Here is a 27,212-nt window from a genome sequence, read left to right as displayed (position 1 = left end):
ATTTGGATACATACTCATGAGTAATTCCCTATTCCCTTCTGCCATGCAGCTAAGAGCATCTGCACTCTCATTTATTATTTATCTGTGAGCAATGTTTTTCTTTTAATTAGAAATGTCAAAGTAAAATGATCTTTTCTGGGACTAGAAATGGCTCTTGTACATAAAGGATAATGTGTGCTTGGAAAATGTTAATACATTTCAATTTAGTGAACATCATGTTAAAGCTACTCTACTGCATCGAGCTTTGTAGAAACAGTGTTTTGGAGAAGATGATGAAATTTGATAAAAAGCCTCACTATTTTTGGTCAGCCATTCTTTCTATATTGTTAATATCATCCCCATGTGTTTCAAATCCTTTTGCTGGTGGACGCACATGAAGTGTAAAACGTAAGATGAGAGGCACTGCTGTACCACACCTCTGCTCTGCACTTAGCCCATTTCACATTTGGTCACTTCTCAGTCTGCTGCCTTGATTGCTCTCTGTAATTAAATTCTCAGCAGCAAATTCAATTTCTGGGCAGCTGTGGCAGTGAACATGCTCCTCCTGTGTCTTCTTGGATGGTGCAGAGAAAAGCAAAGCAGCACATGCAAAAGCTGTCAATTGTCTCTAGCAGGAGAGTTGAGGAGGGAAGTGCAGTGAGGTAAGGGTTAGTCCTGCCAGTCCAACAGAAATAAAAACACTTCTTAATAAAAACAGTCTTGAATTCATGGAAAAGGCGTCTGTATTTTTGGAAAAGGCATCTGTATTTGTGGGATGTGGTTTTCATTCCCTGTCTCCAGGCAGTGTGGCTCTGGGAGGGTGGGTGCTGTGGATGTTGTATATTCAGGTCCATGACAGAAGTGCTGGAGCAGGGTGCTAACAAAGGGGATCCTGTTTTTAATGTTCAATGCCAGTTCAATGATCCAGGTTTTAGTGTTCAATGCCAGTTCAATGATCCAGTTTTAAGTGTTCAGTGCCACCTGGGCACCAGGTCACTCAGGGAGAGATCTGCCCATTGAGATTAACCTGGGCATGCTCAGTCCCACAGACCTTTCCACGTGGCTTCCCATTTTTTAATGCGCCTAAAAGGGGAGTCCACAGCCTTTGGGTTGCCAGAGTTTGCTAAATAACCCAGCTTCATCAGCTCTAAATCTTCTAGCCCTTTTTAAAGAGGAGCAGCTGTAGGAAGATTAATGTGTTTGAAAGCATCAGGCTATGACAAATGGTATTTTTTGGAAACTCTGGCTCACGTGGGCAATTTCTCTGGAGTCAGAGGGATGACTTGCTTGAGCAGAAGCCATCAGTCACAGCTCCTGCACAGCCCTAATGAAGTGTGTGGCACTGAAGGAAGGATGCTGCTTCTCAGAGGAAGGCACAGATCCAGCCTTACTGAGTAGATGATGCAGGCAATCATCCCTGCTCTGTAGTTTCATCACTTTAAGAAGCACGACTAAAGAAATAGTTTCCTTCAAGAATTCCCAGTATGTTTTGAGTCAGATTAGGTTAGATGCCATGGGGTCAGCAGGAAGAGTCTCCAGTAGCCTAGAATCTGTGTACATTCTTGCCACAAATAACAATTCCTGCTGTAATCATTTGTAAGCCAGTGATGAGAGCTTTGATGGATGTTTACAACTTCAGTAGTCAAAATTTCTTCATCAGGTTAAGAGAATGCAGATAGGCTGGGATATTGTGAAACTGTTACCTAAAGGTGTTTAAAAGGAAAACCCTGACTAAGAAAGCTGCTCAATTCAAGTAATATTAATATTTCTAGATTTTCCCAGGCAGCTGCATATGTTCTTCAAGTTGCCATGCATTTTCCATGGTGTTGTATAGGGTGGGAGTGGCAGGAAAAGTTTGCAGGCTGAGTTGGGCTGCTTTTATAATTTAGTGTTTTTTTCTCTCTTCAATGAACTTTTGATGTGGGGTGTTGCAACACGCAGCTCATAGCATCAAAAGCTGCTTCCCAATGAGCTAGGTATGCAGCAAGACTTGGAAATGTATTATTATTATTATTATTATTATTATTATTATTATTATTATTATTGTTATCATTATTATTATAATTATAATTATTATTATTAGTAGTAGTATTAGTATTACAAAAAAGAAATCAAAACCAACCAAACAAAAAAAACAACCAACAACAAAAAACCCCACAGAAAACAAAAACCAAACAAAAAACCAAACTAAAACAAGAAAACCCCAAAAGCTCGAACAGATCAAAACTATAAAAACGAGATGCAGAACCACTAACTGATCCACTAATCATCCTGGTCATGATGAAAGTGATGGTGTTATAAAAACAGTGTGGATAAAGATGCCTGCTCTGAGAAAGGTAAACAACCAGGTGAATAAAAAAAGAGGCATCTTTGTGCAATACAGGAAAAATAGCAAACAGAAGAATTATACATATTATATAAATTGATGATGTTGGACTAAAATATATCAAAGAAATGGAGAGAGATTTTAGACTCTTAGAGAAGAGAGAATAATGTTTACTTTACACTAACTCCATTACTGATAATATCGTAAGAGTTTTATGATGAAAGGATACTGACTCATTAAATACCTTTATGGAAAATAATTAGTAGTAAAGATCTTGTACAATAACTGGAAGGATGATTGGAATCTCGAGAACAAATATTCAATTAATGTATATGAAGAGTTTGGTATTATAAAGAGTAACAGAAAATTCTGCGAAATATAAAAGAGTAATGCTTAGTGTTTCTCTAAGCAAAAGACACCCTCGGCTATGACTGGCCCATAAACCTGATAGAAACAGTGTAACAAATAACAGGGGAGAGAAAACCATTATCTTGCAAATAAAAAAATAATGGATTTCACGGGAACAAATAATGCCAGACAAATTTCATTGCATTTTTGCACTTGCTATCGTATTGCATTGAAAAAACCTCGTAAAGGAAATCCAGCCTGTGCTTTGAACCCCATCACATTGATAAGTGACCAAAGAACTAAAAAGAAAGCAGTGGCATGTCCAGGCAGAGATTCATAGCAGGTAATTTATCCACAGAGCAAAAAGCACTTTCATTTAGCATTTCCTTTGATGAGGGCATGTTTTAACTGTGTAGTTGGTACTAAACTGGCAGGCACAGGGTACACTGAGGAAAAAGGAATAATTCATGGCATGGAGAAATTTGGTTGCTACACGTGTAACTTAGTGACAAAGCATCGAATAAATTATTTTTACATCCTCTGTGTCAGCTTTATTTTTTCTTCAGTATTTTAAGTGTACACAAAAAAAAAATTACATGAAGCTCTCCCTTGTTTCTATGCAGGAGAAAGGGTTGGCCATATGCAGTGAATCCACTCAAGAGCAGATTTGCAGTGCTTTGCTCAGAAGGAGACTGAGCCAAATTTGCCCAAATTTGCAATGGTAATCCAATTCAGTCTTACATCTCCTTTAAGCACTGTTCCTGCACCTGTAGGCAGCTTTTTGTCCACATGCATATTTGTTACTTTTAGTTTTAAAAGTTCCATCTCTCCTGTAAATCATTTAATACAATACACAGCAGCAGGGGATGCAACTCACAGGAGAAAATACAGATCCTGGTCTCTGATCTATCAGCTATCTACAGATACATGCTTAGTGCTGAGGTTGGGCTGGGTATGAAAATACTCAGTATTTTGGGTTTAAATGATGGATTCACATGCTGGAATGCTCTACTATGTAGCTGCAGGTGGAAATGCTCTCCCAGGTGATTCAGTGTCTGCCTGATAGCTAATATCTAGGAATAATTAAAAAAATTACTTTCTAATGACTCTTTAGAGGAGAATTATATTAACCAGTAAAAATTACTTCCAGTGAATAATTAAAGTATCTGTAGTAAAAATAGTCTAAAAGACATGATTAGTGGAAGGTAGAAACCTGTAAATAGGAAATTTTAAATAGACACAGGGATAAAGGGTATCAGCATAACAGATGAAATTCAGACTAGTGAGAAAGATCAGTTTGGTGACAAAAATGCTAGTTTGTCTTGTGGAGGCTTTCCCTGAAGAAATAATAGAAGATACCAGTGATGAAGGGTGTAAATAAACAGCTTATGGAAAAATTCAATTAAAATTCAAATTTGATTCAAACTCAATTCAAATTACATTCAAAAGTTCAATTCAAATTCAAATAGATTGTAAGTGGTTTTAATGGAGAGGGAAAATGTGGCATCAGTTTTATTCTCCTGTTTATGGCTCCTGAGCACTGAGTTGAAGCTGAGCTGACTGGGACACCACCAGGATGAGATGAGGACATCTCACTGCTGACAGGATGAACGATTTGGGATGTCTGGGGTGGCTGGGGCTGGCTCCTGGACTCCTGGGTCCATCTCTGCATCCTCTGGTGGCAGCAGTGGAGGCTTTCCAGGGCGCTTCTTTTTCGCTGGGGAGCAGAGGTGTGGTATACAAATATTTTCCTGCAAACTGGGGTGGATTTAGCCTTTTAAAATCAAACACAAGTATCCTGAGTGACAGCATTGATGGAACTGCTGGCTTTAAAGGCCCTTGCAAATGCAGGTAAGATGATTACCAAAACAATGTTGACACAGCTTCTGCCCCTTTCCCCGTTCCCTTCCTGGAGCCGTGCTGGATCCCGGGATCCAGCAGCCTGTCCTGGCTGGGATGGGCTGTGCATCCATTTAGGAACAGCTCTGGTGGCACCCCATGTTGCTGAGGCTGCTTGAGGGCCGGAAGCTTTGTCCCCTCTTGGCTTTGTCCCCTCCTGCTTGCGGCTCCCAGCAGTGCTGAAGCGTTTAATGAGCCTGCCTCTCACAACAGCCAAGACCGAGGGCCAATTACAGGTGGTGTTTGGGTTTCAGGATCATTACATTAATCAGGAAAATGCAGCCTAGTTCCTGTGAGGATGTTGTGTTTTGTAGCTGATGACACTGTGTTCCACCTGCTGCTTTTGTCCACTGCACAGAAACGGCGAGAAAAGCCGAAAAAAAAGGGGAAAAAATATCCTGCTGGAAAAAGAACCAGTTTAATGTTCATTATTGTAAGATGAAAACAGCCCCGAATGTGGGATGTTCTATTGACTTAATGTAACCATGCTGCAATATTATCTGCATGTTTACCATTTACCTGGTTTACTCTGTGAATGTATAACATGATAGCTGATATATTTCTTTCTAATTTATCCCTTACAGTTAAAACAACCCCCTACTTCCTATTTGGCAGCAATGACCTTGCCTACTGCCTCCATCTTAGTTTTATTTCTTCTTTCTCCTTATAATCCTTTAATTTCTGTCCTTTCCCTACTAGGCTTGTGCTTTCCCCCTACTATAGCACAGGCAGGTTTAGAAATGGTTTTATGAACTGAAATAACAGAGATAAAGAGGCAGCTCGTGCAAGTCATCTGTACATAAAAGACCAATTAACCTTGAGAATCAATCCTGAAGGAAGCTGGGCAGGATTTCTGCTACTCATGAGCCTATGGTGCTTTTTCTTTTCCCTCTTTTCTTTGAAATGTGCTACTGGATCAAGCTGTAAAGAAACTCCATTGACTTCAATGGTGCAAATGAAATTACATTTTGATACTGAGCTTGTCTCAGTAGTTTCCTTTGAAGAATGCCTGTTCTAGGAAAAAAAGCACTGGGACAAGTTGTAACTTCAGTAAAGATATAACAGGGTAACTTTGGACCAAAGAAATTTCTTTTAATCAAGAGAATTGTAGAAATCTTTGTGATTTGCATTTTTCACAGCTTGCTCTCTGGGGCAGAAATTCAGTTCTGTGAAGTTGGATGTAAATGCACGAGGGGTCATTTTAGTGTAGATAGGAGTTATCAAAATAGAGCAAGTTGTTTGTTTAAAGAAAGAGAACATAGGCAGCAAAGATAGAGACAAATGTTGGCAACCAATTCTGTTGTGCTGAAAGATAAATTGGTAATAATACCAAAGATTTAAATGAAATCTTTGGTATTATTACCAATCTTTGGTAATAATCTTTGGTGGGGTGAAACCTTTACTTTTATATTGAAGGTATGAAATATGTTGGAATCTCTCATTGCTTTCTTGGGGCATTACATTCACAGAGCACTGACTTTATTTATTTTTTTAATACACAAATGTGCTATATATAGATACCCTTGATTTCAATTAAAAAAATAACTCTTGGTTTAGAGAACACTTCTCACCAGTCTAAATAATATCTCCTGTCTGACATGCTACAAGTTGGGAATTGTATTGAAGTTATAATTTTCCTTCTAACTTTTACAAGACTTTATTTATATCAAGCTAAAGGAAAGGAATTATCATTTGGTTATTGAATCATACTTTGGAGTTAAAAAGAAATCGTATTAGGGAAATTCAAGGAAGGAAACTCTTACTACTAACAGGAAACTGATAAGAAACCTCCAGTGAAGCCAAGTTGGCGTAGGAGTCTGGAAATTCATAGATATTTGCAAATTGCAATGTGGCAATCCTGAAAAGCATTGAAGTTGTCCTTGAAGACAATAAGAGATGAGAGAGCTTCTCTCCTCAGCTGAACTCCAGGACAATTTTTAGCTCTGAAGCAAATATTGTTGGGTTTTTATTTGAAAAAAAGTCTGAAACGCAAATCTCCTGAAGGAGGATGGACTCCAAGTGTGCTGAAGGCAGGGGAAGTTTTTCCTCTGAATTCAGGGTTCCTTTAACTGCTCTGTGTCCTGCCCTCCCATCCATTTCTCACTTAGAGCCTGTGCTCTTGCTTCTGTGTTTTAGCTCCTTCCCAATGAAAACACAGAGCTGCTCTTTTTATAGTTGGCTTGGCAACAGTGTCATAGGATGCTGTAAGACTAAAATACATTAAAGATGTAAGGATGTATAAGCAGCTCCAGTCTATATCAAACCTCATCCTCAGTCTGTCCTTGATGTCTAGTCTTGCTAAAAACACACATAGCTCAAGGAGTGAGCTTGGGTGATAGACCTAAAGATTTTTATAATTTGGATAACAAAAATACAGTGACATCAGTGAAGGCCATGTTGTTATTAAACTTTTTCACCAGGGCATTTTGGAAATGGTGAATAGCAATGGAGCTTTTTCTCCTTCTCTTGCTTCAGTTGTGTGATTCCCCTTGGAGCTCATTCCTGCCCCAGAGGGATTTCTTCTGGTTTGAGGTGGGGACAGGTGTGGCTCAGTTGTCCCTTTTAAAATAGCTTTTTCTGTGTGGAGAATTTTCCTTTTGAAAGAGGTTTTTCCTTCTCTCATTTAACTTCTTTATCCACACTAGATTTCTTGGTTCATGGAGTGAGGGTCCTGCTGTCAGCTTTGCTCTGCTCAGTTTGGCTTACTTGGGACTCCAGAAATGTGGCAAATGCAGTCAGACAGAAAGCACCAAAGTGTGAGCTGTTTCTCCAGCAAAGCAGGGCACTCTTCCAGCCACTTCAGAAACAAATAACACATGTTTTATCACACAGTTTTTCTGCTGACAGGTCAAATTACATTTTTTTTCTTATCAGTTGATGGGAGTACCAAATCCCCAGTGGCAGGAGGACTTTGTGGATCAAATCCTAGGTGCCCTTTCAGAGGTTCATTCTTTAAAGGCTGCAGCTTTTTTATGCTGTAGAAGTGAAGACAGTTTGGTGTATTGCATGGCTTGGTCCTGAGTAAGACTTTTTTTGTTTTCCTGCCTGAAACTAGTTGAAAGATAGTTACTAATTTGGTGGATTTGGATGGTGGCTCTTTTCTGAGTCAGTTAAAAGCTGAGCTTCTCTGGAACCAGCTGTTTCTCTGCTCAGCAAAACTCAGAACAAGCACACTCCCATTCATATAGAAGTCAAGCTTTAAAACAAAAAATGAAAAAGAAATCTGAAAAAGACAAGGCTAGATGTTAAGAGTTTGTCTACTTGGAGGCCAAAGTATTCTGTACCATTTGAGTGAAAAAGTGGATCACCCATATATAAAATGACTGGCAAGAATATGTGGGCCATAAAGATTTTCTAAAATGCTCCCGTTTGAAAAGTTTACAATGATGTGGTCACTTCCCACAAAATTTCTCAGGAAACTGATGCTCGTCCAGAGAGCAATTTTTCAACCAGAAACTCCCAGGCAGTTCCTGTCCATAAGCACTGATCTGCCTGAGCCAGAGCCTCTGCCATGGTGTGAGGCCAGATGAGGTCCCCCTGGATGGGAAATGTGCCCTGCTGTGTCTGGAGCATTTTGGCAGCAGCAGGAGCTTTGGGGGATCCTGGGGCCCTGGGAGAGCATCCTCCAGAGCCCTGCCATCACTGCATCCCCTGCTTCAGTAGGGGACAGGAGGGGATCTGTATATCCTGCATGTATTTATGGGGTAAGAAGATGTTTTTTGGGGATGATCATTTCTCTGGTAAACCCTAATCATCACCTCCTTTCCTAAGTTTAAAAACAGGGTTATTTTACCTCTAGATTTCCTCCTGCTCCTATTCCCAGAACAATTTATTTTCTGTCTTTTCATGTGTAGCCTCTTAGCTTTAAGCTTACAAATGTCCTGTGTTTGTGCTGAATATAATCTGTTTAATAGAGAATGATTGCCTGAGGCTACAGATCTTAACCAAGCATTAGGCAGATCTAATTCAGCTGTGGTGCTTATTGGCCTGCAAAAGCCAGTTCAATTCTTTTTTTTTATTTTATTATTTCCCCTTTCCTGGCTACATAAATCTTCAGAGAATCCTTAGTCATGTGGTAAAGCTTGCTTGGCCTGAGGAGTTAATCCTTTCTAAGACAAGCCTTTTCTCCCTCACATGTGTGGGTATTCATGCAAGCTTGGTGTAAATCCAGGAGGGTTTTCTTCAGAAACTCATGGCCTTTGCTAAGGAAAGCACATTATTCACCTAAGGAAGAGGCCACCAAAGCTGGGCTCTTTAACATTTTCCTCATTTATCATGACTTCTGATTATATAATAATCTCTTCAGACTCATCTCTGCCTTAACTTTGGACGAGTAAATTGTTTAATTGCTGGAATTTTGTTTCTTTCTCTAAGAGAAGGAGCACAAATTCCCCTGCCCAATCTTCCTGCAGCAGCCCCCCAACCTGAGCTCCAAGGGTTAAGAACTATTGTGCATTCTGTGATTTTTAGTAGGGTTTGAGATGCCAATAAATCTGTGCCTCCCTTTCTTCCTTTCCTAAATTCTATTCATGAAAAATAGTTATTTAGCTGTTTGGGCTCGCATTCATTTCCATGAACTCACTCTGGTTGATCGGGACTTTGGGAGGAGCCTGTGACTGAATGTGATCATAAAAGAGCACTTTTTTTCTCCCCCCTTGGGAAGAAAGTGAAATGGGTCTGTGAACTGCAATATTGAATAATGATTTTAAAGAAAAGACAGCTGTGCCTTGCAGGCTGCAGATTTTTCACCACTAACCAAGAGGTGGGACCTTGTTTGGCAAAGAGCTTCCCATGGGCAAAAAAAAGGCTCTAAAAAGCTGCTTTCCTGCTTCTGTCTACCATCATCTAACATGGTGCAGCATATGGTTTGGGTAGCATGTGGCTGTAGAAGAAAAAGGTAATTAGAACTTGATTATGTGCCTGGTAGCATCATCTGCACCCTTTTTCCTTCTTTAAAAGCTGCTCTGTTTAAGTGCAATGGCCCTGTGCAAACAGCTGGTGGTCAGCCTAATCATTACTATTCCAAAATACTGGGAATTATTCTCTGTGCAGGAGGTGAGCATGGTGTTTAATGGTCCTGTTACATTCACTTCTGCCTACAAAATGTAGGTCCTGGCTCTTCAGAGTGTTTCTCTGTTTGGGATCACTTGCAGTGAGAGCTGGTGTGCAGCTCCTGGCAGCTGAGGGCCTGCAGGCAGGACCAGCCACTGGTGCTTATAAATGTCTCCTGGGCAGCAGAAGGTGAGGATGGGAATTGTCTGTGTGTCTGCAGTGTGCTGGGCTCCACAGTTGCACAGCTGTAGTGAATGGCAGAAAGTGTAAGAGCTGAAATGAGGGATGTGGGACTCCAGGGGCTCTCCAAACTGCAGTTTATTCCATCCAAGGTGTTCCAGCAGTCCAGGGTGGTGGGTGACAGAGCCTGTGCCTATGGCTGTCAGCTCCAGCTGCAGGCAGGCCTGGAGACCCTCTGGTTTTGGTTACAATGCATTCTATACTTTTCTTTGCTGAGCATCTTAATACAGTAGAACCAATCTATACCTTAACTTTTATCTATAGCCTATCATAACTCCTATAATTTCCATATTCATGTTACTGTTCTCCAATCACTAACAGTTAGTACATTACAGTTTAAGCTAGAAGTTGTTTTTCAGTTTTCTTGCAGTGGAAAATTCTGAGACCTTTTTTCTACTTGCAACTTTGCTGACTTGTTTGCCTGTGCTATCTTTCTGCTTGGTAAAAACATCTTTTTTGAGGTGGCTTTATCCTTTGCTCTAAGCCATAAAAACCCCTTCTAACTAACAAACCCTTTGGCTTCTTGGTTATCCAGAAAGACTGGCTCAGCAATTCTTTTCTTCTATATCAAAACTTGCTTCCATCTCTATTCCTTCATCAGACTCTACATTTAAAAATCTTTCTGCTCAGCATACATATCTGTGAGACTTCCTTGGCAAACTTTCATCCTTCCCACCAAGAAAGGAAAAGGCATCAGCATGTGCATCACTATCCTCCAGTGTGCATTTATCACTGGTCTCAGGCAATGAACAGCATTTTCTCTGTCCTCTCTGTGAGTGGGATGAGGACATCTCCCACTCTGTTGCTCTGATAGAGGGTTGCTGTTGGTTGCACCTCTGTGATTTGCCCTGTCAGGTTGTGCCTCTTCACCAGGTACCTTGAAGTGCTTCTTGGCTTTAAATGCAAAGATAATCCTGGGATTACACCCTCCTCCTTCACTCTGCAGGGCACCCATCACCCACCTGTGCTATCCTATGGCCCTTTGGTCTCTAGGAGGAGGACATGGCCCCTGCATCCCTCGGTGATTCTCCTTCCTGACCACAGCTTTCACACCCAGCAAACAGCCCTGTTGCTCTGCCGGCATGGGGAAAACATCTCAGAGCTTCTCCTGTGGCCTGGCTTCTGCTGCTTGCTGACAGCCCTGCCCTTCCTCATTTGCTTTCTCATCCATAAGGGCCAATTAAATCCCTAATGCCATCATTTGCCTGCCCACGTGACTCCCCAGCACCTTACATTTTGCTGTGTAATAACGCAGAGGCACTTGTTTCTTTGAGGCTGTCTCTGTGAATCACTGTAATGTATTTGCACAGTGAAAGGGATTTGGAATTAATGTAGCCCGGATTGTGGCTATTGATTTAGTCCCCCTTTCAGTTTGGCACTGTGTTTTTAACAAAGAAACACTGGCAAATCAGTTTATGTCGTGCTGAATCGTTGTTCAGGGGTGTTTTTTATTTTAATATCCTTGGATGGTGGAGTGGTGATAGTGGTGCTCCAGGGGCAGCTCAGTCCCAATGGGCTCAGCCACTCCTGGGTTTAATTTTGTGCTGATTTACTGCAGCATCATACAGTAAAAAACAAAACCAAAAAGCAAAGCAAACCCCCAAGCTCAGGCAGATGGCCTGTGCTGCTAATCCTTCATCATAATGGCTCCTGACAGAGCAGCTGGGGCTCACTGCTTCTCAGGGTTTTCCATCACAGAGAACAGTTTTCCTGGGATATGAAACTTGGCTGTAGCAGTTTGCTTCACTCGGGCATCTCTCACAGAAAAGGACAACACAGAAGAGAGAATGACTGTTTTGGAAAGGGAAGCAACCTAATTCCTCTTGAGATAACCTGCCAACATGTGACTTTTTGCTTACCACTTGTGTTTTTATGTATTTTTAAAAATATCTTCCAGCCTTTAAATTGGAAAGCTTTTGTAGAGGCTGGAGGTAAAAGCCTACAGAAGCAAAACAGCTTAAAATGGTCACAGATCTTCACAGGAGGCAGTTGTGAGTTAGGGACTCTGGCATTGCTCATTGGGGATTTTATTAAGCAGTTAATTCCTGCTCTTTATGGATTCTATGGATGTAAAGGTAATACTTGTGCAGGAAATCCCCAGGATTCTTCACTGGGGGTTTCATGCAGAACCCCCCAGGTTATTTTCTTCAGGAAACCCCCAGAATGCCTCGCTGACTTTGGCATCCCTTGTGTTGGATTTTCCAGTGCTGCTGGAGGTGTCAGGTGGGTAGAAAGGCTGTAACTGAGATTTGCTGCCTTTGGTTCTGTGCCTGTCTGTATGTGTGTGAAATACTCAGCCAGTGGTGGAAGATTCATAATTATTTCCCTGTCTCTGTGCCTGGTGGTGCACAGTTGTATATTGATTTGCTGTAGTGGAGATAAGCAGACAATTACGATGTTTCATTACGAGCCTTGAATTATGGCATTAGGCAGCCAGTTGTTTGGTGTGTGACAGGTTGTGAATAAATATGATAGGATGTTGAGTTTGCAGGGGTCCCCAGGATGAGGTGAGAGATGAGAAACTGACTCCATGTTCTCAGAAGGCTGATTTATTATTCTATTCTATTCTATTCTATTCTATTCTATTCTATTCTATTCTATTCTATTCTATTCTATTCTATTCTATTCTATTCTATTCTACTATACTAAAACTATACTAAAGAAAGAGAAAGGATACAGACAGAAGGTTTAACAAGAATGATAATGAAAACTCGTGACTGACACCTCAGAGTCCGACACAGCTGATAGTGATTGGTCATTAAGTAAAAACAATTCACATGAAACCAATCAAGCAATGACCAGTTGGTAAACAATCTGCAGACCACATTCCAAAGCAGCAAACACAGGGGAAGCAATCAGATCATTATTATTTTAATTTTTCTTTGAGGCTTCTCAGCTTCCCAAGAGAAGATATCCAGGCAAAGGGATTTTTCCAGAAACTATGACAGGGACAATAGGACATGCAGGGAGATAGGCACAGGGAAGGTAGTATGTTGGGAAGGCTTTGTCAGGGCTGCTTTATCTCTGGAGTCTCCCTGAGTGCTGCAGGAGACCCTTAACACACGTTGATTGGGGTTATGTCTGCATTGGGTGTTACAATTAATTAGTGTTGCGGCTGTCTCCATCTGATGTGATAAAGCTTTGGCTGGGTTCTGTGGGTTGTGCTGTTGTTATATTCTGAGTCCTGAAAAAATCTGATGCCTGCATTATTTCAAATGAGGGAAAATGTCCACTGGGTTGGTTTTGTGCCTTTTTATTTCCTTTTTTCTTTTCTGCCTTAGAAGCATATGTTATTCTGGGCGGGATTTGCAGTCTTCCACATTGAAGCGAATGTTTTCTAATGCATTTTGACAAGCACACTTTTAGCTGGAAAGCAGACTATCTCCTGTTGCATGGGTATTTCAGAATGACATATCCTTTCCTTTTCAACTGAGCAAACCCCGCAACTCAAACTCTTCTCCCTCCTCCCCTCCTTCCTTCCAGCCTTCAGAGTGAATGACTTTGACATCCTGAGTGGTTTCAGCTCAAAGACTCTCAGGTGGCAGGGACTCCTCTGAGATGACAGGTACCACCCTCTGGAGGCCCCACCTCTCTCCTTGGACAGTCAAAAGAGACATTTAGACTCTTTTAAATGAGGACAGCAAACTTCCAGACTCCCAACTCAGGACAGATTTGATACTGTTGAAATAGGTACAGTTTGTGGAGAAAAATGGAAATGTAATTATGCTATAATTGCTTAATTCTGATTTTCAGAGCCAATTAAAAATATGTTTGGTTGCCACTTCAAAATATAAGCATGTCATGCCCATATAACATCTCTTAATTTCATCTCTTAGTTTCCACTGCTCTTCCTTCAATGTTGAACCTTGCTTAAAACCTCAGAGCTTACAAAGTACACTGTGGTCAGTGGTGGGAGGAGGCTGTGGGAACCTGTGCCAGCACTAGCCTGAGAAATGCAGAGTTCACAGTATTTGGAAATTAGCTGTTCTATATGCACATTACCTTGCAGTGTATTATTATTCTTTATTTCTTTTTTTATTTTTTTTTGCACCTTGACTACATTAACCTTGTGCTGGCTCTGTGGGGCTGGCTGACACAAGATGGATGGTGTTGGTGGCCTGGCACAGCACCACAGGCTGGTGCCTGCAGAGGGGAAGCCTGTGAATCCTGTTTGCTCAGGGAAGGCACATCGGGCAGCACCACCTGCCTAATTGGCTGGAGAACCCTGTGCCCCTGACTCTATGTGATGAGCTTTCCTTGGCAAGAAAACAGATGGATTATCAAGAAAGCTTTGCAGAGTTGTAAAAGTGAGGCTAAATGTTCCTGTTTTGTCGCTCTTTGAAGCTCTGCAGAAGTGCTCTCTGGAATTGCCATGGCAAGGACTGCTGTAAGATTTCCTCCCATGGCGAAAGCGACTTCCTTCCAGCAGTGCCGCAGGCAGGATCAACACTGCACATTTAGAAAGCTCTTAACAAAGAGTTTGATCCAGTCTTCTGACCCTCAGCAGACCTGCATTTGATCTTCTTGTGTACCACTTGCCACAGCACTTGGGACATTATTCCAAGCTGGTGAAGAGCCCAGCTGCTGTTTTAACAGGTGCTTGGAGAGGAGCAAAGCTCTTTTGTACATTTTACAAATAAGGACCTAAATGTCCTGGGTTTTAGCTCCTGGGCAGAATTAGATTTGGGATAAGAACACTTGTTTTCACTGAAAGTGTTCAAGGCCAGATGAGATGGGGCTTTGAGCAACCTGGTCTAGTGTGTGGCATCCCTGCCCATGGCAGGGAGGTTGGAAGTAGAAGATTTAAGGTCTTTTCCAATCCAAATGATTTCGTGGTTCTGGGTTGGAAAGATGCTCTGAGATTAAAGTTACCAGAGCACCCAAGCTGTGCTTCAATGTTCTGTGTCATAAAGAAGCAGATGTAAGTTAAACACTGAATTACAGGATTTTTTTATAGACTCTGATTTCAGATCTTAGATCTAGAGCTGAGAAGAGCACTGCAGAGCAGGTGTGGACATCAGGGCTGTTCTCACCCATTTCACTGGGTGTCAACACTACCTCAGAATTTCAGATTTTCCAGTTAGGATAGGAATATGAACTCCTGCAGACAGATCCTGCTTTGGACATGAATTTGCAGCAAGCTTAGAGAAGCTGGTTCAGAGCTCATGTGCTGAACTTGCAGCATGCTAGAAAAACTTCTGCTTAATGGAGGCTGACTTGAGTAGGGAATAGTCTTCCCTCATACACTGGCCTTAGATGATGCTCCAGCTTTGGGGAGAGGCATAGATTTGTCCTATTCTTACAATTTCAAAATTGCTTTGAATTTTGCCTTTGGTGCTTTTGGTTGTTTCTTGTAGATTTTGATGTTAGGGCGTGCAACTCCCTCCCCGCTGTGGATCTGTCTTGGAGCAGTGCAGCAAGCCTGACCCTTCTGTTCTGTAAATCCCTGATTATTTACTTCCTTATGCAATGAAACTGCTGATAAACTCAGAGGGAGTCACATGCAAATCCTGCAGCCCCAGGAGCAAATATGACACCTCTTTCAGCTCTGTGTGCACTCGAGCCTGGGCAGCCCTCGCTGTGCTCTGTCGTGGCAGTCAGCACGGTCTTGTTTCTATTTTGAGCCTAAATTGATTGAACTTCTGTTTGCTGGGTTTTGGCTCCATTTCTCCACGCTACCTGAAAAGGAACTGAGGGAGCAAACAGCTTTCCTGAGCTATTGTTACTGCCTGGGGCAGCTCCAAACAGCCCGACCGCCCCACGCAGCCATCCTGGGGGCTGGCCAAGGGAACTGGGACAAGAGGGGAGTCTGTCATCTGCTCCTTGCTGCAAGGATCAGGCTTGGCAAGGATGCAAGGAAAATTCTCACTGGAATCTCTGATGTCACGAGAGAGGGAAGAGGGTTGTCATTGCCCCAGGAAAAGGGTTGTAAATTGTGTTTCCTGCTCCGCTTGCTGAAGGGTATTTCCATCCAAATCTTTTGTGACCTTTTCCCATGGGAGTTTTGCATAGAAGTAGGAAATAGAAATAATGAAAGGGAGAAAGGGATTATGTGGAGCTTGTGGGGAAATATTACTGCAGCTGTTTTAGCTGGAGCTTTAGGTCACAGTCCTTAAAGGAAAGGGAAGAGCCTTTGGTTGTTCCTGGTTTGTCATGTGAGTCTGAATGCCTTCATGCTTTGTCCCAAGTTGTATATTGCTCCTCCTGTATTTCTGGGGCATCTGTATCCACTCTGCAAAGACCTGCTCTTGTCTCAGGCCGGGTTAGGGTGGTCTGCTGGCAACTGTGCTTTTCCTGAAGTGTGATTTTTATCTTACCAGAGCCAGAGGTTTGTCTGCAGCAGCTGGAGGTGAAGCACTGAAGCCCTCATGGTGCCATGAATGGGCAACTGCATTGCCCCCATGATGTGTTTCCCTCTCAGTGTCCATGGGGATATTTTCTATCCAGGTCTAGATGCTTGTTTCCTTGCTCCTGACAATCCCTTGTGGCTGGTCTGAACCTGTGTAGAGGTTAATTGGAGTGGAGCCTGTGAATTTGCACGTTTGTTGGGGTGCTGCAGGCACAGAGGCTGCAGGAGAGATCACGAGGCTGGAGTAGCTCTGGGTGAGGAGAATAGGTTTGTAATCAACAGAAAGGAACAGATGGCTTTGGTTGTAATGCCTATATTTATATTTGATGTTAATATTCCTCCCAGAGCACCAGCACTTCAGTGATATGTAACACAACTTAAAAGCATCAGGGGAGGGAGGGGATAAAGTAAATAGGTTTTTTGAATCCCGTGAGGAAATACAGCCACAAGATTTCAGTAGGTGTTAGCAAGCAGAGAAGGCAGAAGTTAGCTGCTCTCTTCCTTCAGAGCACTGTGGACATTGCCTTGATGTGCCCATGCCACAGACCCTGAGGAGCTGTGGTGGGACCCTGGAAAGGAGCAGCATTTGTGCCCAGTGCTCCACCTGCAGCAAGATATTGTGCCATGAAAGGAGCTCTTTCTTAGAGCAGTTTTTGGTTCAAATGGGGGGAAAAACATCAAGCCCTTGCTCTGTCATCCTTGCCATCCATGTCCTGGTGAGGTCAATCCCATCCTTAGAGCATCTTCTCATGCTTGTCCATGCTGGGATTTACTGGTGTACTTGCAATGGTGAACTGATTCATTGTGTGAATGCAATTAGTCACCACCAGCACACAGGTGGAAGATGAAAGTTAATTCTGCAGCACCTAATTAGCTGTCATTGCTGGAAGAGCTTGAGAGCAGAGCCAAGATGTTTTGGTTGTGGCTGCACCATCAGGAGGTCTCATGGAGCAATGGTCAGGTACCCCAAACTTCCCCCAAGACCTGTGTGTTACTTTAACAACCTTTTGTCATTCTGTTAAAAGATAAACAAGAAGCTAGAGTTTCCGTGGGTGTAAATCAGTGTGGCTCTGCAGGCAGCAGAGCTGTACCAAGTTTTATCAGCCAAGGGGAGATGGAGCTCGTGGGTTAAATGATGACAGAATTATCCTCGTGTGAGTTGCTATGTGTGCATACAGAAATGCACAAGCAGGTGTGTACGTGCCCACACACTCATTAAAGGTGACTGTTTTTTTTATTTTCTTGTATTTAATGCACCTTGGAGGCTTTACCTAGACAAGAGTCATAAATGAAATGTCATCAGATTGTTAACACATCCCCGACTTGTTAACAAATAATCGCATGATTTACAGCTAAAAAAGCCAGTTGAAAGACACGCTGAGAAACATTCCTCCAGGTCCCCTGGCATGTGCATATATTAGAAATCCGTGTGATACAAAGCACAGGACAAAAATGATTGATAGCAGGTTACAGTGCTCTTCATTACAATGAATTAATTGATCACGTCTAGCAGATTTTCCTCCCAGCGGAATCACTGGATATTGGACATGTCTCTCTCATTTCTCTTCTAGCCTCTCTGCTGGAAACAAGCCAGACAGTTTTATACCATCATTTAAATTTATTTGTGACCTGAGAAAGTTGTGTTGCCCTTGAGACACTTAACTTTTTAACTTTCAGCTAAAAAGTTTGTTGGTATTTTAGGAGATACAGGTATGGATATTATAAAAAGTTTTCCGATGAGGTGGAACTCCTCAATCCAGTCCTGGCAGCCGGTCCCACCTGAGTTCAAGTGTTTTTCCTGATGCTTGAACTCCTCTTGCTTGACTGGCATCCTGTTCTAAACCAGACATACTCCAAAGACATTAACCAGCACTGTTTTCCATGGTCCTGAGCAGTGGAAGCCAAAACCAATGCCTGCAGGGAGAATCCCTTCAGCCCAGGGATGGGACTTCTTGTGACAGATGATGACAGGGATATGATGGTAGGAAACTGGAGTGGGAAACTTCTGCTTCTTTCTGTGCCATCCTATTTCACTTCTTATTTCCTCTTTCTGGTAGGTGCTTTTGGTGGCTCTTATATGTGAAATGACCTGCCAGAGATAGAGAACATGTTATTAACCTGCTGTTTTTACAAGCTTTCCCCTGGCAGAACTATCCTCTTTATTGCACTTGTTACTGGCCTGTTACAGAGTATTAAATGTAAAGAAAATAAGTGCTCCAAGCTTTCCATTTCCCAGAAGCCATGCAGACAGTGGGCAAAATACTGTGGAACTGCATTAGTAAATTCAAATCTGTTTTGTGGTTTTGCCCTTTGCCTGTGGATAAGACAGTTATTATACGTTTAGGACTCAGCTTCTGGATTCCATTCCTGATCTGCCTCAGTATTTGGCATTAGGTAAGACACTATAAAGTGGTCTGGTTCGCAGAATAATTTGTGGAAAAATGTATCATCTCCAGGTATGCCAAATGAGATTATAATTTAAAGGCAGATGAGTGAACGCTTCTCTGAGACTCCTCAAGCAAACCAGCAGCTGATGAAGAAGTAGGATTTACACTTTTGGCCCATGATAACCTTCCTGTGCACTGTAAAGGAGACCCAGCCCTGTTTGCCAGAGGATTTGATGTCTCCTGCCATTTTTACAAGATGTCATTTGCTATATCCACCTCATGCTTTATCTGAGATGTGTTACACCCTCACTCCATCTCCAGATCACCCAAGTCAAGCTATGGGGGGATGATGGAGCAGGGTGGGAGGTTTAACTCCTCCTTTCTCCTTTAAGAAAAGAATATTTAGGTCTTAAGATACAATGCAAATGTGTATCATCATGTCCAAATTTGTTCTTGATGGCTTTCCTGCAAGTCACTTTCTGTAAAGTGGGGATAGGAGGTTTTGAAACAGGAATCAGCATTTCACCAAAGATGCAGTTAAAGCACAAAGCTTATTCTCTTAACTCTCAATTTTCTATGGTCTGACTGGCATTAAAAAGTCTCTCTTTGATGAAGATTTGTAAGGCTTTGTTGCTAAGAACCAGAATATGCATTTGGAAATTCTGTTGAGTGGCTTTGGAGATGTGTATCCCTAGAGACTGTGTTAATTTCCATATTCATTAAAATGTTCTGTGGTGCCTGAGAGACCAAAACCCTTGAATAATAAAGCTGTGGGAGCTGGAAAAGAAGACATCAGGATCAAGGAGTAGTTTCATCACAAATTTAATCCAGTCTAAGTCTGTGTGACCAATAGGTCAGTCCTGTTCGTGACTGAAAATGCTTTTCTTCCTCTGTCCATCTTTCTGCCTTGGCCATCCATTGCCACTCCTCCCTGTGTCCTCCACAGCAGTGCTGACACAGTGTGCAGGGAGCTGTTCTGCTGAAAACTAGGAGAAAAAAATGACTTTATGATGGATCAGGTTCTTTTTAGATGTAGTGCTGACACAAGAGAAAAGAAAAATGTGGTTTGGAGCAGGCAAACTGCTCAACAATTCTTATTAGCTTATTAAGCCATCACTGGATATGCCTCTGCAAATGCAGTTTGTCTGTCTGAAAATAATCTTTTTGAGGGCCATTTTGTGCCATCCTGTAGAATTTTCTGTTTGGTATCTCCTTCCCTGAAATTCAATGGGATTATTTTAAAAGGGAAGAAGGTTTTTGCCTTCTCTAGAGCTTCACTTGCAAGGATGACAATGACCATTACCTGTTATTTAAACAGCATCAGGGTGATGAGTACATGAGCTGGATAACTGTGGCTCATCCTGTTGTCCTTTGAAATGAATGAATATCTTTTATTGACTTAACTGGGCAACAGATAAGGCCCTGGATGAAAGAGACAGTGTTTTACTAGAGGCTACTTATTTCTGCAGGTTGCAAAAATAAATAATCCCAGACACTTTCAAAGATGGCTGGGGTTGGGCTGCACACAGCTTTTTGGTGAAGTTTAATTTAAAAGAAAAATAAATTTCTCATAGTCAAAGGGCTGCTGGCTGACCTGACCTTTTCAGATTGAAAATGGTCCCTGAAAGGAAGAATAAGGTAATGATAATAAAAACTCTCCTAGCCATTACTAGAACTGCTGCTGAAAGGGACTTGGCAAAGGCTGAAGGAGTGTCAGAGTGAGAAAGGACCATCTCTGCTGGAAGATGACAGTCTCTGACCTGGCTGCTGCCCTGTGAGGCTGGAGAATCTCCACTGATTCCAGCCAGAGGGAGGGTCCCTGACAGCCAAGAGAAGAACTGCTCAGAGCACAGCCCTGCAGTTCCTTGCAGTTGATGTTGTGTTACATGGGAATGCACTGTCCTTAAGAAACTATCTTCAACAAATCATGTACTAAATATATATAAATGCAGAGCATAGTAAATGTGATTTCTTGGAGGAATGCAGCCAGCCTTTGGGGCCAGCCATGCTCTCTGAATCTCTTTATATTCTAAATGGTATCTTTTGGGCTGTGCTTTTCAACAAATAAACTCTTCACCCCTAGATATTTCTCCCAGCTCTTCTGCTCAGCTCCCTGGCTGATGATATCTGCTTCATTAGCTGCCTGATGAATGGTCTGAGTGCATTAGCATCGTTTTATTGAGCCAATAACTCTGAGCTTCACCCCGCAGAGCTGGGCGATATCCGTCACTGGGAGGTTTCTAAAAGGTTAGGCAAACTTCTGTCAGGAATGGTTTGGGTATGGGGGCAAGAACATGGACTAAATGGTTTCTGAAATGCCCTTCTAACTCTGCAATCTTAATTAAAAACCCTGCTGTAGTAAGAGCACATGATTTCTATGACGAGCATCTCTGGGAGGCTCAGTTGAGAGGTGGGCTGGGAGCTGTTCAGAGGCTGCGCCAAAATTCAGAATGTCCATGGCAGCCCAGCAGGTGCAGCAGGAGGGAGCAGCAAGGACTTGTCCCACCTAACCTCAGGTACCCATGTGGGAAGGAGTCTGTACAAACTCTGCAGCTGCAGAGGGAGAAACGGATGCAGTTCCTGTGTCCTACTCTGAATATCTGGGATGTGCTGGAACCACCTCCTGGTCATCTCTCTGTGATCTGCATCCCATGCTGCAGCAGGTTCACCAAGAGCAAAGGAAGTCCTTTGGCCTGGTTAGTGTGAGAGTTCAATGCCTTTTTCATTTCCAGTGGGACACTATATTAATCCAAACACTTTTTTATCAGCTGTTGTTTGTAAACATTGCTAAGGGTTGTCCCTGTCTTCCTGTCTGAACTTCACCCATCATTCTGCAGACATCTGTCCACTGTAGGTCACTCTGCTCACTGGCCTAGGACTGAACATTTATTTTAACACATTTGGGTTAGAATTCTGGATTACATTTAAATAGGTTATGTAAAAACTTAGTAAAATGTCATTTATTCTGATTCCTTGCAAATATTGATGATATATTTTTGCTGAATTCTGGCTTTCATTCAGTAAATCTCTTCAGTTCATCTTTAATTTGCAGATGGCTTTGGCAGTGTTCCAACCTCAGCTTCTGGTGATTGAAACCTGGTGCATGAATTAGATTCAAGATGCAAATATCCTGATTTTGAGAAAGTCTGAATATATGCAGCTGCCTTGTGAAGTTCTAAGTAATGCAATTAGGTCTGGGATTCTTACTGCCAAAACAGCCTCAAATGAATTAGGGGTCCAGAAAAGAGGAATGTGGTGGAATACACATAAATGTCTTTAGGAATTTGGGGATTTAGGAATAATTGAAAACCTGGCTCAAATTTTCAGCTGAAAATCACTGATATAAGTAATTTCAAAGGAGATTAAAGGGGAATGTGCTCATGTTGGGGAGATGTAGAGCTGGGCATTAGGTCTGGAGGAGTGATGTGACTCAAGGGTCTGTTGCTTCCTCATGGGCTGGGTGATAGGAGCACAGAGGGGCAGCAGGGATATTTGGGATAGAATTACAAATAATGATTGTGGTAAAAGAGGAGGAAGGGCTAGAAACTGAAAACTAACAAGAAATGGGAACTTGCTTCTCCTTTTCAAGGCCTGAGTTAGAAGTGACTGATAAGCAGCCCTTGAAAGCTCTGGAGTAGTCTCAGAGTGTTGAAAGCACCATCCCTGAGTGTGCTAATGCTATGGATGCCAGACTTGGGAAACAGCCACACGGGGAGAATGCCATTTCTCTGCATCTGCTGTCTTTTGGGGTGACATTTCCTGGTGTAGCTGGGAAGTGAAAATGTTGACTCATTTTCATTGAGATTAGTCTGGGGGGAATCACAGCAGTGCTCAGTGAGGTTGAGTTCCCTTCTTATCTCTGCCTGTAGCCATTCTTTCCTTAAGAGAGGCTTTTATTTGTGAGGAGGATTGAGGTTTTTTTTTAATAAATACCCAACTAATCCCTATTGTACATGTAAATATAGACAGCACAGAGGTCTGTAAAGATTATGGATGCCCCTTTTGGCAACCAGGATCTTTTAATAGCATTGTGTGCAGTTAATCGGGTTAAGCAAGAGTACCAGTGGAACAAGAAGTCCATGTTCAGGGAAGGAGTAACAACCTCTTGAGAGTTTTTGGTTAGTAATATTGGCCAGGTAGAATAGAAGAGTTTCCTTTCCTTTCCTTTCCTTTCCTTTCCTTTCCTTTCCTTTCCTTTCCTTTCCTTTCCTTTCCTTTCCTTTCCTTTCCTTTCCTTTCCTTTCCTTTCCTTTCCTTTCCTTTCCTTTCCTTTCCTTTCCTTTCCTTTCCTTTCCTTTCCTTTTCCCTTTCCTTTCCTTTCCCTTCCCTTCCCTCCTCCCTTCCTTCCCTTCCCTTCCCTTCCCTTCCCTTCCCTTCCCTTCCCTTCCCTTCCCTTCCCCTTCCTCTCCCTTCCCTTCCCTCTCCCTTCCCTTCCCTTCCTTCCCTTCCTTCCTTCCCTTCCCTTCCCTTCCTTCCCTCCTCCCTCTCCTCCCTCCCCCCCTCCCCTCCCTCCCCTCCCCTCCCCTCCCCTCCCTCCCTCCCCCCCCTCCCCTCCTCCCTCCCCTCCCCTTTTTTTTTCCTTTTTCCTTTTCCTTTTCCCTTTCCTTTTCCTTTTCCTTCTCTTCTCTCTTCTCTTCTCTTCTCTTCTCTTCTCTTCTCTTCTCTTCTCTTCTCTTCTCTTCTCTTCTCTTCTCTTCTCTTCTCTTCTCTTCTCTTCTCTTCTCTTCTCTTCTCTTCTCTTCTCTTCTCTTCTCTTCTCTTCTCTTCTCTTCTCTTCTCTTCTCTTCTCTTCTCTTCTCTTCTCTTCTCTTCTCTTCTCCTTTTTTTTGTTTGTTTGTTTTTCATTTGACTCAGTGATGTCTGTGGTTGGAAAACAGCAGGAATAGAGCAAGCTGTTAAATTGCAGGAGCCTTTTGCTATCGTGTTCCATAATAGATATGGCAAATGCTCTTTGCTCCTGGGCTTCATCCAGTGTTTCCTGCCCAGTCTGAGGGTTCAGTGCATTGGGAACTGGTTGTAAGAGTTTGTGCCCTCTCTGCTCTTTGTTTCTAATTAAGTGGAAGGAGTGCAAGGCATCTCCTGTCTATATGAAAGGCAGGAATGAAGAAATTGGTGCAGAAAAATAGGAAGGGCACTGAAGAGGTATTGCTCTTGGTCATGGAGAAAGCTCATTGCTACAGAGGTTATCTGGAAGAAAGGTCTCCAGCCAGTGGAGAAGAAAACAATACCTGTAGAGTTTCAGAAGTGCCCTGAAATAGGCTTTTATTTTAAGACAGAGGATCTGTGCCCTGGAAATGCCTGTGTCAGTCAACTCTTGTGGAGGACTGTGAGATGTCTAGCTCAGATGCAGAGGTCTGGAAACACCTAACATCACATGCACTGGGCTTGGGGGAGGGAGGAGCTGGGCACGGAGGGACACTTGGTGCTTAAAGTGAAGCCAGGAATTGTATGAGATGGGGGCAGTGGGGCTGCAGGGTGGCACACACCTTGCTGAAGTGTTGCTCAGGCAGCTCCTGTGGGCTGGCAGCTGGGGAAGGGCTGCAGGGCAGGAGGTGTGGGTGCCCCAGGGAGCCAGGAGGTCTCTGCTGGAGCTCTCACAGGGTGGGTGCAGGGATGCCAGGCCCACACCATCGATCCCATATTGATGGGACTTTGAGCAGAGGATGCTGGAAACATTCTGTCCTGTTTTCCTCCCCCTGGCAGGGCTGTGACCAGTGCACCACCTCTTTGATGTCATGTGCATGCACAAGGGCTTCTTTTTCGTGCAGGGTGTCCTTCCAAGAGAGCATGTGTAGGTCAGAGAGTTTCTCATTACAGCTTTGCATGGTACTGCTTGATGTGATTGCACTAATTCTCCAAGAACAATAAAGCAAAATTCAGCACAGGGTAAAGCAAATGCAGGTGCCTATTTTTGGTAGCATTTTTCAGGTTACTATTAACCTTTCATTTGAAATGTAATGCTGAGGACTACACATTGATCCTGAGCGGTTTCTTGGAACTGCATCAATTTTCCACTTAGAAAATTGCATTTTTCCAAGTTTAACCCTATGTGGGATGTTGTTAATTTTTTCCTGAGAGACACTTTGCAATGGAAACTTCATCTTTGAGTCTGAAATTCAAACTGGTTTTGCCAAACCCTAGGAATTATGATCAATAAAATAGGAAATGCTATATAGGAAATTATAGTTGAACTGGAATTTAGAAGATGAAGGCCAAGTGTAGAACAGGAATAAAACAGAGGCAGAATTACAGTTAAAATTAAAACAGGCCTGTGGCCAAATGTAAAGATACTGTATGAGTGGATGATAGTGGGAAAAATATTGAAAGCAAAGCCAGAGTAGTAGCTGGCAACAGATAACATCTGGCAATGGATTTGCTGTGAAATTCACTTCAGGGAACTGGTGGGTGAAGAAATTTTTCTGTCATGGGGTTAGAAGTAGACAATCTTTAATGTTCCTTTCAATACAAGCCATTCTATGATTCTGTGAGGAAATCCCAACATAATGGCATTTTTTCCATGAGAAACAAAGGTCTTGTAAGTGTCCCAGCTTACAACACCTTTGTTTCTCATGGAAAAATGGTGCTGTGGTGGCTCCATGGTCAGCCTTCTATATTTGGGAGCTCAAATTCCTGAGGCAGATTAGAAGCTCTGAGCCCTGTGAGCAGCATTAAAGGGCAATTCCCACTAAACATTCCTGCAAACACTGTGTGTGATGGAAGCTGTGGGTGCTGCAGCTCACAGGGATGGACCTGAGCTGTGCTGGGGGCTGAGGCCATCACCATGGCTGCTGAAGCAGTTGGAGGTGCTGGATCATGCAGCTGAACCAGGGGCTCCTGCAGTCACATTCACCCACCGTGAGGAGCCAGGCTGGTGAATTTAAAGCTGAAGTTGTGAGCTGCTGCCCTGCCTGTGCTGCAGCACAAATGTATTCTGGTTATTAAAGATGGATACAGCTGGGCCTCAGTGCTTGTTTCATGGAATCACTGAATGGTTTGTGCTGGGAAGGGACCTTAAAGATCTCATGCCAAACCCTGTGCCATGGGCAGGGACACCTTCCACTAGCCCAGGCTGCTCAAAGCCCCATCCAGCCTGGCCTCAAACACTTCCATGGATGAGGTATCTACAGTTTCTCTGGGCAATTTTTTTGCAGATTCTTTGCAGGAAGGTTGGAACTAGATGATCTTTAATGTTCCAACCTAGACCATTCTGTGGTTCTCTGATTTTGAGAGAGAAGCATTGGTAGCTGGCAGAGATTTTTGGAGCTATGCATGTGTGCACAACCAAAGGCAAAAGTGAATTTTAAGAGTCCTCATACAGTCATTTATCAGATAAATGCCATGTCTGTAGAGGTGTTTTCAGACACAAAGCTGAGTTGAAAGTCAGATAGAAAACAAGCAAATAAAAAACCCCACCCCAACCACTCTTCCACAAGGGATCTGAGCACATTACAGGGACAAGTAATGGAAAGAGACCACACAGAACTCTTGTTCTGCTGTACAAACCTTTTGAGTCCTGTGGCTCCTCTGTGGACACAGCTACACCCAGGGATGGGGTGATGAGAGGGAATGATATGTATTGGGTCCATCTCTCCAGGAGCCTCACCTGACTGGTTCAAGCGGGAGAGTTTTCCATGGAGGGATGAAAACTTAACTTATCTGCCTGAACATGGAAGGAGAGCAGATGCCTTTTATTCTTTATAATTTTTGTTAGTCTCCTGAATTTTGAATCCCTGTTGATAGTTGACAGTTATCCAGTCATTAGAGGGGATGTTTCTGTGCTGCATGATGTATCCCTCACAGCTGCCCCTAACTTTTGGGATCTGCTTTGGCTGCAGAGGGATTGCATTGCTGGCTCAATGTCACTGAAGTATGCTTTGAGGGGGTGGCTACCAGAGCAGCCTGGATTGTTGACACCAAACTGCTCACTGTAATTTTTTTAAAATCTGATATTAAATAGAAAATGGATCTGGAAATAAGTCAGAGTCAGAGTACTTCAATATCCTTTTCTTTGCTTCACTCCAGTCTTGCATATTTAATTTAATAGATACATTTTTTCTTATGTCATATGAACTAGGAGATGAATCTAATACATTTGTGTATTCTGCTTGCCTTATGGCAGATTTTATACTGAGATGATTCAGGAATATTTTTTTAAAGTATTCCCGAAAGATTGCATAATGTGATGAAAGGGGGAAAATGCATATTATAATTGAGTATATTTGTAGAGCTGGCAGTGTGTTTTATCACATTTCCTGTGTTGGTATGGGTTTGGTTTTTTTGAGACAAATAGTTTTCCTTTCCACTGTGCTGCGAGTTAGGATTCTAAACCATTGATTGAGCTACAAAGATAATTATTCAGCCATGAAAATATTAATTCCAGAGAAATCAGGTTATTATTTGCACCTGGATGCAAAATAGCAAAGGCTTTAATGATGTTTAGGTAGAACTTCAGTAACATCTGAATATCTCTGGAGAGCTATGGTAACAGTAGGAGAAGTATTAAACTCAGTATTGTTTGCTTTTCTGCAAGTAAATGAGGAGAATTGCAAGTCTTCTCCATGTGAGTCAGCTGAATATTTGCAGGAATTAACCAATCTGTATCAGAGCCAGCCTGGATCCACTCTTATCCACC

General features: G+C 42.5%; 1 protein-coding gene across 2 annotated transcripts in view; it reads left to right on the top strand.

Annotated features, from left to right (window-relative positions):
* Positions 1-27,212, top strand: part of KIAA1324L (KIAA1324 like) — a 98,305-nt gene that overhangs the window by 21,059 nt on the left and 50,034 nt on the right. The window contains exon 1 of one of the 2 annotated variants that reach the window (XM_030959869.1): positions 11,595-12,067. The exons of the other annotated variant lie outside the window; for it this stretch is intronic. The gene's annotated coding sequence lies outside the window, so the exon portion shown is untranslated. Of the gene's footprint in view, positions 1-11,594; positions 12,068-27,212 lie in introns of those variants that run through there. 2 annotated transcript variants of the gene reach the window in all.

This window comes from Camarhynchus parvulus, chromosome 1A, assembly GCF_901933205.1.
Source record: "Camarhynchus parvulus chromosome 1A, STF_HiC, whole genome shotgun sequence".
Classification (NCBI taxonomy): Eukaryota; Metazoa; Chordata; class Aves; order Passeriformes; family Thraupidae; genus Camarhynchus; species Camarhynchus parvulus.
The sequence above is the reverse complement of the archived record's forward strand: the minus strand, read 5'-3'. Positions and strand labels throughout refer to the sequence as shown.